This window comes from Pleurodeles waltl, chromosome 5 (assembly GCF_031143425.1).
Source record: "Pleurodeles waltl isolate 20211129_DDA chromosome 5, aPleWal1.hap1.20221129, whole genome shotgun sequence".
Lineage (NCBI taxonomy): Eukaryota > Metazoa > Chordata > Amphibia > Caudata > Salamandridae > Pleurodeles > Pleurodeles waltl.
In genome coordinates this window covers 1189734737-1189746818 of record NC_090444.1, presented here as the reverse complement: position 1 = coordinate 1189746818, position 12082 = coordinate 1189734737, and positions in this window count along the sequence as shown.

Here is a 12082-nt window from a genome sequence, read left to right as displayed (position 1 = left end):
GGTCACTAAACAGGGACATCAGATACTGTTTTCCACTATTGCACATTTTGTTCGCCCTAGTGATTAAACCCCTGGCTTCTTTATTTAGGAGACCTAAATGGGGACCTAACTAAGCCTGGGCATACATTTGAAAAATTGATGGCACGTTATAGCATTTTATGCTGATGACACGCTCCTATTCTTGAGAGAAGTGAAATCTAGTATGTCAGACGTTATGGCTTTACTGAATGAATTTGGAAAGGTATCAGCTCCCAACAAAAGTTTGACATAATCAGGCCTCTTCCCTCGGAGAGTGATGGAAAACGGAGAGCAAATACTGTTTACCTGACACTCAGATTGGTAGGAAGCCTGACGCATTTAAATATCGGGGTAAATATATTAAACACAGGCGAGAAGCTGGAAACTTGAATAAAATAATGTCGCCCAGAAAAGTCACTTGTTTTCTTGTCAAGACTTGCTCTGTCCCCAGTGGGAAGGGTGGCGATCGCTAAAACTATTATGTTACCCGGACAATTGTATTTCTTTTCGGCTTTGCCAGTATACTGAATTATGTAATTTTAAAGAATGACACACAATGCTCGTTGACCTAATAAAGGTAAGAAAATATACTTAGACCGGGAGGTCTCTGTAGAGGAGTTCTGAGTTCTACAATATGAAGCCTGTATCAGAACAGGTCAGCTACAATACCTAATGCAGTGGTTTGTTAATGGAAACTATCAAAAGAAGGACGGCATACAGGCGGAAATACAGTCTGCACTATACAAGAATAGCTATGTAAAGCCAATTTCACCCATCGGAAACTAATGGTAGTGGCCAGATTTTGCTGGCTAAAATGCAGAGGGGTGATTAAGAGAGTAATGCCTTCCTCCCGGGACTTATCACTGTGGTGTCTCCCGAAGTTCCATGAGATATTGAAAATACAGCACAAACTCCTGTGGTTGAAGGTGGGATTCAGCAGAGTGGGGGAGTTCTACAAGCGTGGATTACTTCGGTCTTTTGACAGTGTGAGGGAGACTCATGGCGTAACTCCAGGCATTTTTTAAACTACAACACACTCATTAGAGCAGCAATACTAACCTGGGGTGACAAAGCTGAACCTCTGAAATCAGACGTTACACAACTACTGTAAAAGAGAACAACTCCCCAAGGAGATAAAACCGTTCAACACACAATTTCAAACTTGCAATCCCTCCAATAATCAATCTCGCATAAAGGAATCCATTAAAAAAAATTATTTAATAGTACAATCCCGTAAATTTATAAAAATAGAATAAAACCTGATAAACAAAAAAATATTTAAAAAAAAGAATCACATATAAAAGACAAAATCCAACATAAGGGAGACAAACAAAGACATCCACTACTGTCTATTGTGTGTAAGCTGTCCCAGTTCTGGTAGATACAGGCCAATCGGTTTCTGTAACCGAACCCTGTTTGATTAAAGCCTGTTCCTGTAGGTCCAGCAATGCCAATATGCACGCAGTTCGGTGGTCTTTGAAGTCCTTTCACCACCTTCTTCAGGACAAAAGAATGCACTACCAACCACTAAGCACATTTGTATCAAAAACAAGTCAACCAATCACCAACTGGTCAGTCATGACAAATCCATATGCTTATATATATATAATATCCTTTGCTTCACAATAGTCTGTTTAAGCAGTTAATTTCATGGAATCCGTAATCTTATTTAGATAATCCCGAGGGGCCCAATTTATTTCAAACAGGATCGCATCTTCTAATCGGGGTACTGGAGCTTCACTCCGGGTTTTTCTGTCTCATCCAATCCTACTAACTACACAAATTCTACCAGTCACGGCATGTTAAAAAACAATGATGTTAATTTGCAATGCGACCCTGACACTATTTTATGTGGTGGGGGCTAGCTTAAAGGCAAAGTGTAAGGCGATACTGATAGGACATATAACAAATGGCCATGGTGTTTGGAATACACAAGTGCGGTATTCAGGAATTCACATCTGAATTATACACACTTCAATTATTTACATTATAAACGTACCTCTCTCCCAAATACATATGGCGCATGTTTGAGGAAACAAGAAACAATAGTCACAGACATAAGGCAATAAAAGTGTGTTTTTTGCCACATGAGGTGGGAATGAACTGAAACAAAACCATTCTGGGAGGTAGTGACAAGAAAGATCTCAGAAACCATATAAATACTTTTAGAGGTTTTGGCTTTATTATGACTACTTGGACAAACACTAAGGACTAAAAAATTTAATATAAATAAATACAAGTTCACTGACCTTGACTTTGCACTGGAAAACAGAAGAAATGCTATGACCAAAGGACCCCTCAAAAAAAGAATTGCTGAAAGATTTTAAAAACGTTGATAATCAACAGCTGAAAATGACATCCTCAGAGGCAAAAGGGAGCAAGGACAACTGCAAACGACGAGGATAGAATTCTAATGGTGGTGGCGTCGCACACAGGCGAGTGACGCTCCTTTAATATTTGTGTGCCACCTCGAGAAGTAAATACTATTTCGAGCCACATAGCTCGAAGGAGCAGAGAGGCAACGAAAAGTGCTGCCCTCATCATAACTCAGCTGAAATACATCAGCTGTAAAAGAGCAGGATGTCTGGACACTCACGGCTAAATGCACACATTGTAGATATCCATTATGTGATTCGAAGGGATAGAAAGTATGGAGGTGGGAGCCAGTGTGGGGACACGTCATCAAAGAGCGGGAAATCACTCTGAAAACTTGAACACTTAAAGGGAGCAGAACATTTACGCAGGTGGGGGCAGGGATAGAAAACGACGGTGTATTACTACACGTACTTTGGGTTATCAGCAGCAGTTCTGATGTCTGAAACTATAAGACCTGTCTAACCTGAGCAAAAAAACTGTCCTCAGTGGCCTTAGATTGTGAGATTTGCTTAATTTTTCAGTTTTCTATCTTGTACCCACGTTGATTCTTGGTTGCTTTTTTGTGATTGAGAATCTATGTGGAGGGGAGTTGATGAGAATGTGAAGAAAATTAAAGGAAAAAGTGAATCAGGAGTGTATTTACAGTTTTAACAAGCATTGGCAAATCCAATAGGTCTAGTGTTGTCCGCCGGACTTTTGGCAATTCTTGTTTTGTTTTGTCATTGATTTTGCAAAACTTTATTTTTTGAAAGGATGTTGGGAGTTTGTTGATCTTAAAAAAGGAAATTGACTAAAGATTCTTGTAGTAACTCACACTGGCTACTGAGTTTAATTCTTCTTTATTCAGCTTCAACATCTGTAACCTCCAGCTGGCTGACAGCAGAAACAATTGCCAACCTCTGAAATTTAATCCCCCACCATTCTACATTACCTCATTACATCACCTCATGAATAGAACATTCCTACACATCTTTTCCCCAAAGAAATTTTTAACATTGAGGTATTTTTCCAAACATTTATACATTACATTCTACACTTTAAACATTGTGGAATTTCTTTCTTTCTTATTCAGTAGACCCACACACTTTACTCAAACTCCAGAAACTCAATTTCTTTCCATCTTCCAACACAACCACATTCCTCTTTACTTTTATTATTTGACGAGGTTGAGAGTATGTGCTCTCCCCTTTCTTCAGTAGCCCAAATGTGTTCATCACCACACAGTCTCCGCATTGTCAATGCACATTCTTCACCCCTTACCTTTTATCGTATTCCAGTTTACTCATTTTCTTCCATGGCCTTCCTATCAACCCAATCCCGTTTCTTATACTGTAGCACATTGGTGATTCATTGGTGGAAGGTTCTCTCCCTTTGAGAGCAATAAATGGTGACAACCATGTAGTGGAATGTGGATTGATTATGTGGCCCCAAATCAATTTATCCAACTCATTCCTCCATGATAAACCATTGGTTACTGAAAGCTGAATGTTCTCCATTATAATACGGTTCACTCTCTCCACTAAACCTTTAGCTTGAGTCCTAAAGAGCTCCACCTTCTCATGTCTAATGCTCATTTGTTTTAAGAATTTCACTATCATTGAGGAAACAAATTGTACTCCATTGTCAGTGGTGATTACTTTGGGAATTCCTTCTTCCATGAACACTTTCACAAGAAACTTTACCACAATTTATATGTTAAATACTTTTAACAACGAACCACTTGCTATGTTAATCAACAACAGCAACCAAAAAATGATTCTGCCTCTCCAGCTTCTCCACCAGACCAATGAAATCCATTGCTAAATGCTCCCAAGGTTTCTCTGGTAACTTTCCACAACACAATGGTGGTTCCGTCCTCAGCTTCCTCTTGTCACTATTACAACATGCTATGCAATCTTTCACTTTCTCTTCCACTTCCCTGTCCATACCTGCCCATGACAAAAATTGCTGTAATCTTCTTTTAGTCTTGCTTCCCCCTAGATGTCCTTCATGACTAGTCTCAGTCACTCTAGTTCTCAATTTTCCCAGTGGAACAGTACAATTGCATATTAACACTTTGGAGACAACAATACTTAATTTATCTTTGACTATGCTATACGATCATATTCCTTCATTCCCTTCAGCTTCTTGATTCCAACCCTCACTTATAAGGTGCTTTAATTCACCATAGGTCTCATCTTCTGCTACAGCTTGTTGCCAATCATCTTATATTAACGCAAATTCTCCCACATCACAAACACTCACCACTCTTAAATCTTCTTCCTTCTCAATATACAGGTTCGCGTTCACTGGCATTTGAGATAAACAGCCCGCTACAACATTTTCCTTTACTTTAACATAATCTACTACAAAATTAAAATCCATCACAGATAATAACCATCTAGTAATTCTTGGCGTTGCATCATCTTCCAATCCCTTTTCACACTTAAATATGTGGATTAGTGGTTTATGGTCTGTTTGAGTGAAAAAGGCTAAACCCCACAAGTAATATTTGAAATGGTCTACTGCCCAACAACAAGCTAAGGCTTCCTTCTCAATGGTAGAATAGAATTGTTCCACACCTTGCAATCTCCTGGGCGCAAATCCAAATATTATCTCATGTCCATCTACTCTCTGTGTTAGTACAGCTCCTAAGCCAACATTACTAGCATCAGTGGTGACTATGGTTTTGTTATTTACATTACAATGACATAGTGATGGTGACTTAATGACATATTGGTGGTCATTCTGACCCTGGCGGTCTTTGACCGCCAGGGCGGAGGACCGCGGGAGCACCGCCGACAGGCCGGCGGTGCTCCAATGGGGATTCCGACCGCGGCGGTAAAGCCGCGGTCGGACCGGCACCACTGGCGGGGTCCCGCCAGTGTACCGCGGCCCCATTGAATCCTCCGCGGCGGCGCAGCTTGCTGCACCGCCGCGGGGATTCCGACCCCCCCTACCGCCATCCAGATCCCAGCGGTCGGACCGCCGAGATCCGGATGGCGGTAGGGGGGGGTCGCGGGGCCCCTGGGGGCCCCTGCAGTGCCCATGCCACTGGCATGGGCATTGCAGGGGCCCCCGTAAGAGGGCCCCTACATGTATTTCACTGTCTGCTGCGCAGACAGTGAAATACGCGACGGGTGCAACTGCACCCGTCGCACAGCTTCCACTCCGCCGGCTCGATTCCGAGCCGGCTTCATCGTGGAAGCCTCTTTCCCGCTGGGCTGGCTGGCGGTCTGAAGGCGACCGCCCGCCAGCCCAGCGGGAAAGTCAGAATTACCGCCGCGGTCTTTCGACCGCGGAACGGTAACCTGACGGCGGGACTTTGGCGGGCGGCCTCCGCCGCCCGCCAAGGTCAGAATGAGGGCCATTGTGTGATCCCATCAAATGCCTTCTCACACTCATCTCCCTACTCAAAAACATGTTTGTTCTTTAATAACAACAGCATAGATTCTACTTTCTCAGCAAAATTGCATATACATTTAGAGCAATATTGAGCAAGTCCCCAAAAAGATTTCAACTGCTCCATAATCTGTGGCCTAAGGAGTTTAGATATGGTTTTGATGATACTTTTCTTTAGTTTAATTCCTGTTTCTGAAATTTCATGGCCTAAATAATCAACCTTAATTATTTTTGACTGGCATTTTTCCCTTTTTATAGTTAAACCGTACTTTACAATTCTCGATAGAACTTCTTTCAGCACATCATCATGTTCACTTTCTGATTTACCCACCACTAAGATGTCATCCTGAAAAAAAAATAGAACAGTTTTCATACCCTGAAAAATACTCTGCATCATTCTTTGGAATACAGCTGAGGCAGAGGCAAGACCAAATGGAATCCTTCAATATCTGAATGCCCCTAAACGTGTAAAAAATAATGTTAATGTTCCCGATTGCTTATGTAGATTTACTTGGTGATAAGCAGAAAACATGTCAAGGACACTGAACCATTTTCTTCCTCCCATCATACTCAACATCTCAGATATATTGGGTAACGGCCGTTTGTCCACCCATATGTTTTTGTTCAACTCTCATAAATCTATGTATAAACAAATTGCCCCTTCATCTTTTGGAGCAACCCCCACTGGAGATAGCCATTCAGAAAACTCAAAGGGTTCTATACTCCCCTCTGCCATTAACTTATCCAATTCTTTGTTTAATGGCTCCCTCATCAAATGAGCCACTGGTATTACTTTATGCACGACAGGCACAGCTCTTTCTTTTAAAATTATTCTGAGTGAAACTGTCAGGAATAAGCCCATGGGCGGTCCAGGTCCCGCTTGAAACTCCGCTGTGCGGCTCTGCAGCGCTTTATGCGCACCACTTGTCATCCCCTCTTGTTCCAAAGGTGGCCATCAGCGTAGTCTGCCCTGTGGAAAAGCCCATAGAGCTGCAGGTTCAGGACATTGGTGGACAAGATGCACTTATCAGTCCTATTCCATGAAGGGACTACAATTCCCATGTTTTTAGAGGCAGCAGCCATCTTGGGGTGTGGCAGGCCATTAAAGCCCAGCCACACCCAAGCACGTTGCTCACTATTTTGAAGACTTCGATGCTGTCAGACCTCGTGGGGGTTTCTCTGAAGGAGAGCAGAGTTCCTGCATGGCAGAGTGACATCCAATAGAAGTATCCTTGTTTCCATGGTGAATTAAAAAATGATTAGGTCGTACTCGTAGCGGTAAGGCCTTGATGAATCCAATTTTGGAGGAAGTAATTACTTCCAGATTAAAGCGCCCCTTAGCACAACGAGCAAAGCGTTTTCAGTTTCCAGAGTACAGCGGCCTTGGCGCGACAATCGAAGGCGTTTCAGAGCACAGGTGGAAAGCGCTCTTTGCACGGCAATTCAAGCGTTTCAGTTCACAGTTGTAAAGTGCTCTAGGCACGGCAATTCAAGCGCTACAGTCCACTGGTGTAAAGCGCTCATGGCACAGCAATTCAAGTGCTTCAGTCCACAGGTGCAAAGGGCTCTTGGCACGACAATTCAAGCGCTTCAGTCCACAGGTGTAAAGCGCTCTTGGCACGGCAATTCAATCGCTTCACTCCACAGGTGTAAAGCGCTCTTGTCGCAGCAAATCAAGTGCTTCAGTCCACAGGTGTAAGGCGCTCTTGGCGCTGCAATTCAAGCGCTTCAGTCCACAGGTGTAAAGCGCTCTTGGGACGGCAACTCAAGCGGTTGAGTCCATGGATGTAAAGCGCTCTTGGCACGACAATTCAAGCGATTCAGTCCACAGGTGTAAAGCGCTTTTGACACGGCAATTCAAGTGCTTCAGTCCACAGATGTCAAGCGCTCTTGGCACAGCAATCAACGCGCTTCAATCCACAGGAGTAAAAGGCTCTTGGCACAACAATCAAAGTGATTCAGGCCACAGGAGTAAAGCACCCCCTTAGCATAACAAGCGTAGTGCTTCAGGCAAGACAAGTAAAAGCGCTTCCTGGTATTATAAGTAAAGCGCTTCAAGTTCAATGAGTAAAAACTTTTCTGCCTTTATAGTTGTGAATGTGAAAGTGTTTTTGTAGATAAGCAAATCATAGTTTTCATTGTTTTTGGAAAACATAATATGTGAAAAGCATTTTTAATTATTTGAGATTTTCTAGGTCATGATCAAAGGTTTATGTTATGAATGCATAGATGTTATAGGATTGATATTCTGAGTATGATCATAGTCCAAAGCTCTTGCCATCTCTTGGTTCTGAGGTCATAGTTTATTCTTGTTCCATGATTCAAAGAAGGGGCTTTGACCTCATTTAAAAAGGGGTCTTCCTCTGATATCACAGAGACGCATTTAGTCAAGAGTCTATTGATGAGTTATATTTCTATGAATGAGTAATTGCATATTTGTTCTAACGTTTTCTTTTCAGATCTCTGTCCCTGCTGTTCCCTACCCCAATTCCTTTCCCCCAGACTGGCTTCATCATAACTCTGTGCTATAATAGCTTTCTGAGTTGATGACGCCGGAAGGTGGGCCTTTTGTTCAGCAACGTGCAGATCCCGAGGAAGGGACACTGTGACAGAAACCTTTCATTTTTCAGAGAAAACTTGAGGATATTCAAGTACTATCTACTCATCCTCATTGAATTCCTTGTCCTGCCTACTTACAGTTTCTATTTTCATAACAGGTTCCTTGGCATTGGGATCCAAGACAATGTTCATATCCTTCTTACGTCGCCACCCAAGAAGATCTGAGCCTTTCTTTGTCATGTACACTCTACCTTGAATTTCACTATTCCTAAATGCAATATTCATCCACTTCGTTCCCACAATTTTGACCTTCTTGCCACTATATCCAACTGCCTTGACGTCAGATACACGAAGATCTTTTGCATTTCCTTTAAACTGTTCCTTAAGGAATTCATTCCAATGAGGGAGAATAAAGTGCTCAAATCTACCAAAACTCGTATTTCCTTCCATCAAAAATCACATCACAATGTGGCTTCTCTAATACACAATTACTTCCCATCCTCACCTTTCCACCTTGCTCTCCAACATGTCTACATCCTGCACCTTGCACAGATTCTTCAATTTGATTTATTGGTAGTACCACTTCTTTTATATTTTCACATACATCATCTACTGTCTTGACTCCTTGTGTTTTACTTCTTGTTCTACATACTTTAGCTAAATGTCCTCTTTTATCACAACTCCTACAGATAACATTTCTAGCTCCACGTCTGATGCTAGAGCTAATGTGCCCTAGACAACCGCATCTATAACAAACATTGTTTCTTCTTTCATTCCCTAGGACCTTATTTGCTGCATACCCTGCAGTGCTAGTCATGCTATTTTTCATTCAGTTATCAATTTCACCCATTCTAATTAGTTTTTTCCTATCTACTCTCTTCACTTCAGCTACTCCATCTTCTTTCACTACCCTTGCTTCTTTTTCCCATTGTCTGTTTCCTTAATACATACCGCAGCATCTTCCATACTTCTCGCAATTTGGATAGTTTCATCCAAGTTTAAATCCTTCGCCAACAGGTTTTCCTTCACTCGTTTATTGTTTGTACAGCATACAATCTGATCTCTAATCAGACTGTCAGTCAAATCTTTGAACTGGCAAGAAACAGTTAATCCTCCTAATTCCGCTAAATCGGTCAGAATGTCTTCATCCTCATTTTGGACACATGAAAAAAAACGTGTGTCATTCAAAAACAATACTCACTTTAGGAGTAAAACGTTTATCAAGCATAATTAAGGACATTTCATGCACATTTATAGCTTGAGCATCGCCAATACCTAATGATATTTCTGGAATATTATCGTATATCCTTCTTCCTTCTGCCCGTAAATGATGTAAAAGAATTGCCTGTTTCCTTATTGATCCATATTTGTCACGCCTATTGCCAGTTTTTTGCATAAAAAACATTCTTCCATCTATTCCAAGGAAAAGTAGGATTTCCAAGCGTAGGTAAGAAGGTGGGCAGTGCCATCATGCTTTGTTCAGCCTTCCTGTAAAGCAATTATTTTTTATTATATCAAGCTAAAAATAACTAACTAAAATAATCCATTAATAGAACAAATTGAAATAACTATCTAAAACAATAAACTAAAGCAAAAACTCCTCCTTGTTCAGAGCGTTTCTGATTATTTCTTTATGATTACTGCAGTCCTTCCTCTACTTCTCTACAGTCCTTCCTCTATTTCTACAGCTCATAGATCGCCTATGAAGAAGAATGACACACATCACAATGATGGATTCACTGCAGAGGCGCTGCACAGCGTACTGGGGTGAGATTTCCTTTCAATTAAACCATAGCGCTGTCTCCATGTGTGTTTTCACTGTCTGTCACCGGCCCGATAAACTATAAGATTTCTTCATGTGCTGGATACAGCACATGCTACTGCTGTGTTCTTTATCTCTTACAACGTGCCTCAGGAGAGCCCAGCGCCAGTCGTTACACTCATCTGTTCAGCAGAGGGCTGAGCAAGGCCGCTTAGAAGTGCTTTCTACAGTCATACTTGAAAATCCCTTGATGAACAGTTCAATTCTCCTTCTTATGAATTGGGAGCTCATTCAATTATATTCCTTTCCAGACGTATCAACACATCGCAATATTAGACCCACACAATCTTCTCAACACGCAATATTAGAACCCCGGGATCTCATCAACAGTAAATTGGTTAACAGCTGCTTGCTCACTCGATTAGTTCAGTTTCAATATCTTTGCTATATAAACAACCCGCTCTTCCTCCTTTCATCCAATCCTAAACATATACTACAGCCACTTACTGTCAGCCACTATAATATGTTCCAATAATTCTTTCCAGGGGTGGAAGTCACCGATGCCCGTCCCATGCAAAGCCACTCGTCGCCAATTTATGTAGTATCTCACACCAGCTAGCGAGTTTAGTTCTTCTTTAATCAGCTTCAACATCTGCAACCTCCAGCTGACTTACAGCAGAAACAACTGCCAACCTCTGGAACTTTAATCCCCCACCATTGTACATTACCTCAAGACATTACGTCATAAATAGAACATTCCTACAATGCTGTTACTCATAGTGAAGTCAGCATTTGACTGAAGTTAGGTGACGCGTTGCACCTTGTTGCATGCTCATGGTTTGGAGAAAAATGTGAATGACACAGTCACAGACAAATTGATAAAGTGTGGCTGAAGACCCCTATAAGTAACTATTTCATACACATAATTTCAGTCAAATGAAAAGGTTTTGGCTAACACAGACCTAAGCTAATTATTGTGCAATTGGCTGTCAGCCACTTTCCTTTGAGAAAGAAGAAGGAATGAAAGAAAGAATGAATGAAGTAAAGCATGTAAGAAGAAAATAAATAAAAAGAAAGAAGGAAGAAGAAAATAAGGAAAGAAAGAAGACAGGAAGGAAAGGAAAGAAAGAGCATAAGAAGGAAAGAAGGTGAGAAATAAGGAAGTCAAGAAAGAATGAAAGAAATAAGGCAAGAAAGAAGGAAAGAAGGAAGTCAAGAAATAAAGAATGTAGGAAAGAAGAAAAGAAAGAAAAATCAAGAAAGAAAGAAAGAAAGAAAACATAAGGGTTGACAACAAGAAAGAAGGAATAAAAGTAGAAGAGTAAGAAAAAGAAGCGAGAGAAAGAGGGCAAACAAGAAAGAAAAAGACAGAAAAACAAAGAGAGAGAAAGAAAAAAGAAAGAATGAAAGAAAGAACTAAGGAATGAATTACTGAAAGAAAGAAGGTAATCAAGAAAGAAGGAAAGTAGGAATAAAAGAAACAAGCATTGGTAAATGCATTAGGTTTCGCCTATGTGTTTAATAGTAAGTTGTTTTTTGTTGTAAATTGTAGTTTGGTGTGTAGTTCTGAAATGTAAGTTATTGTAAGTTTTTTTGAAGTGTTAGTTTTTGTTTTCTAAGAAAGGCAATATAGGCCCTCATTATGACATTGGTGATAAATCCCACTTACCGCCACGGTGACGACCGCCAAGATACCGTCGTGGAGGCGAACATCCATTGGCCATATTATGACACACACACTAAACCGACAGAATACTGCCACAAACACAAATCCGCCAGACTAAAGGTAAGTGGTAAAGTGTCAGTACGAACACCCATACCATTATACCAACAAAACAACGCCCACCAAATCATGACCCACGTTTCACCACGGCGGACATTCAACGGCAGTAAACCATTGGCTGTACACACCGGCGCAGTCATAATGGCTACCCAAATACAAAACAACACAACACTGGACAAAACAAAAATCACACACCTGACACT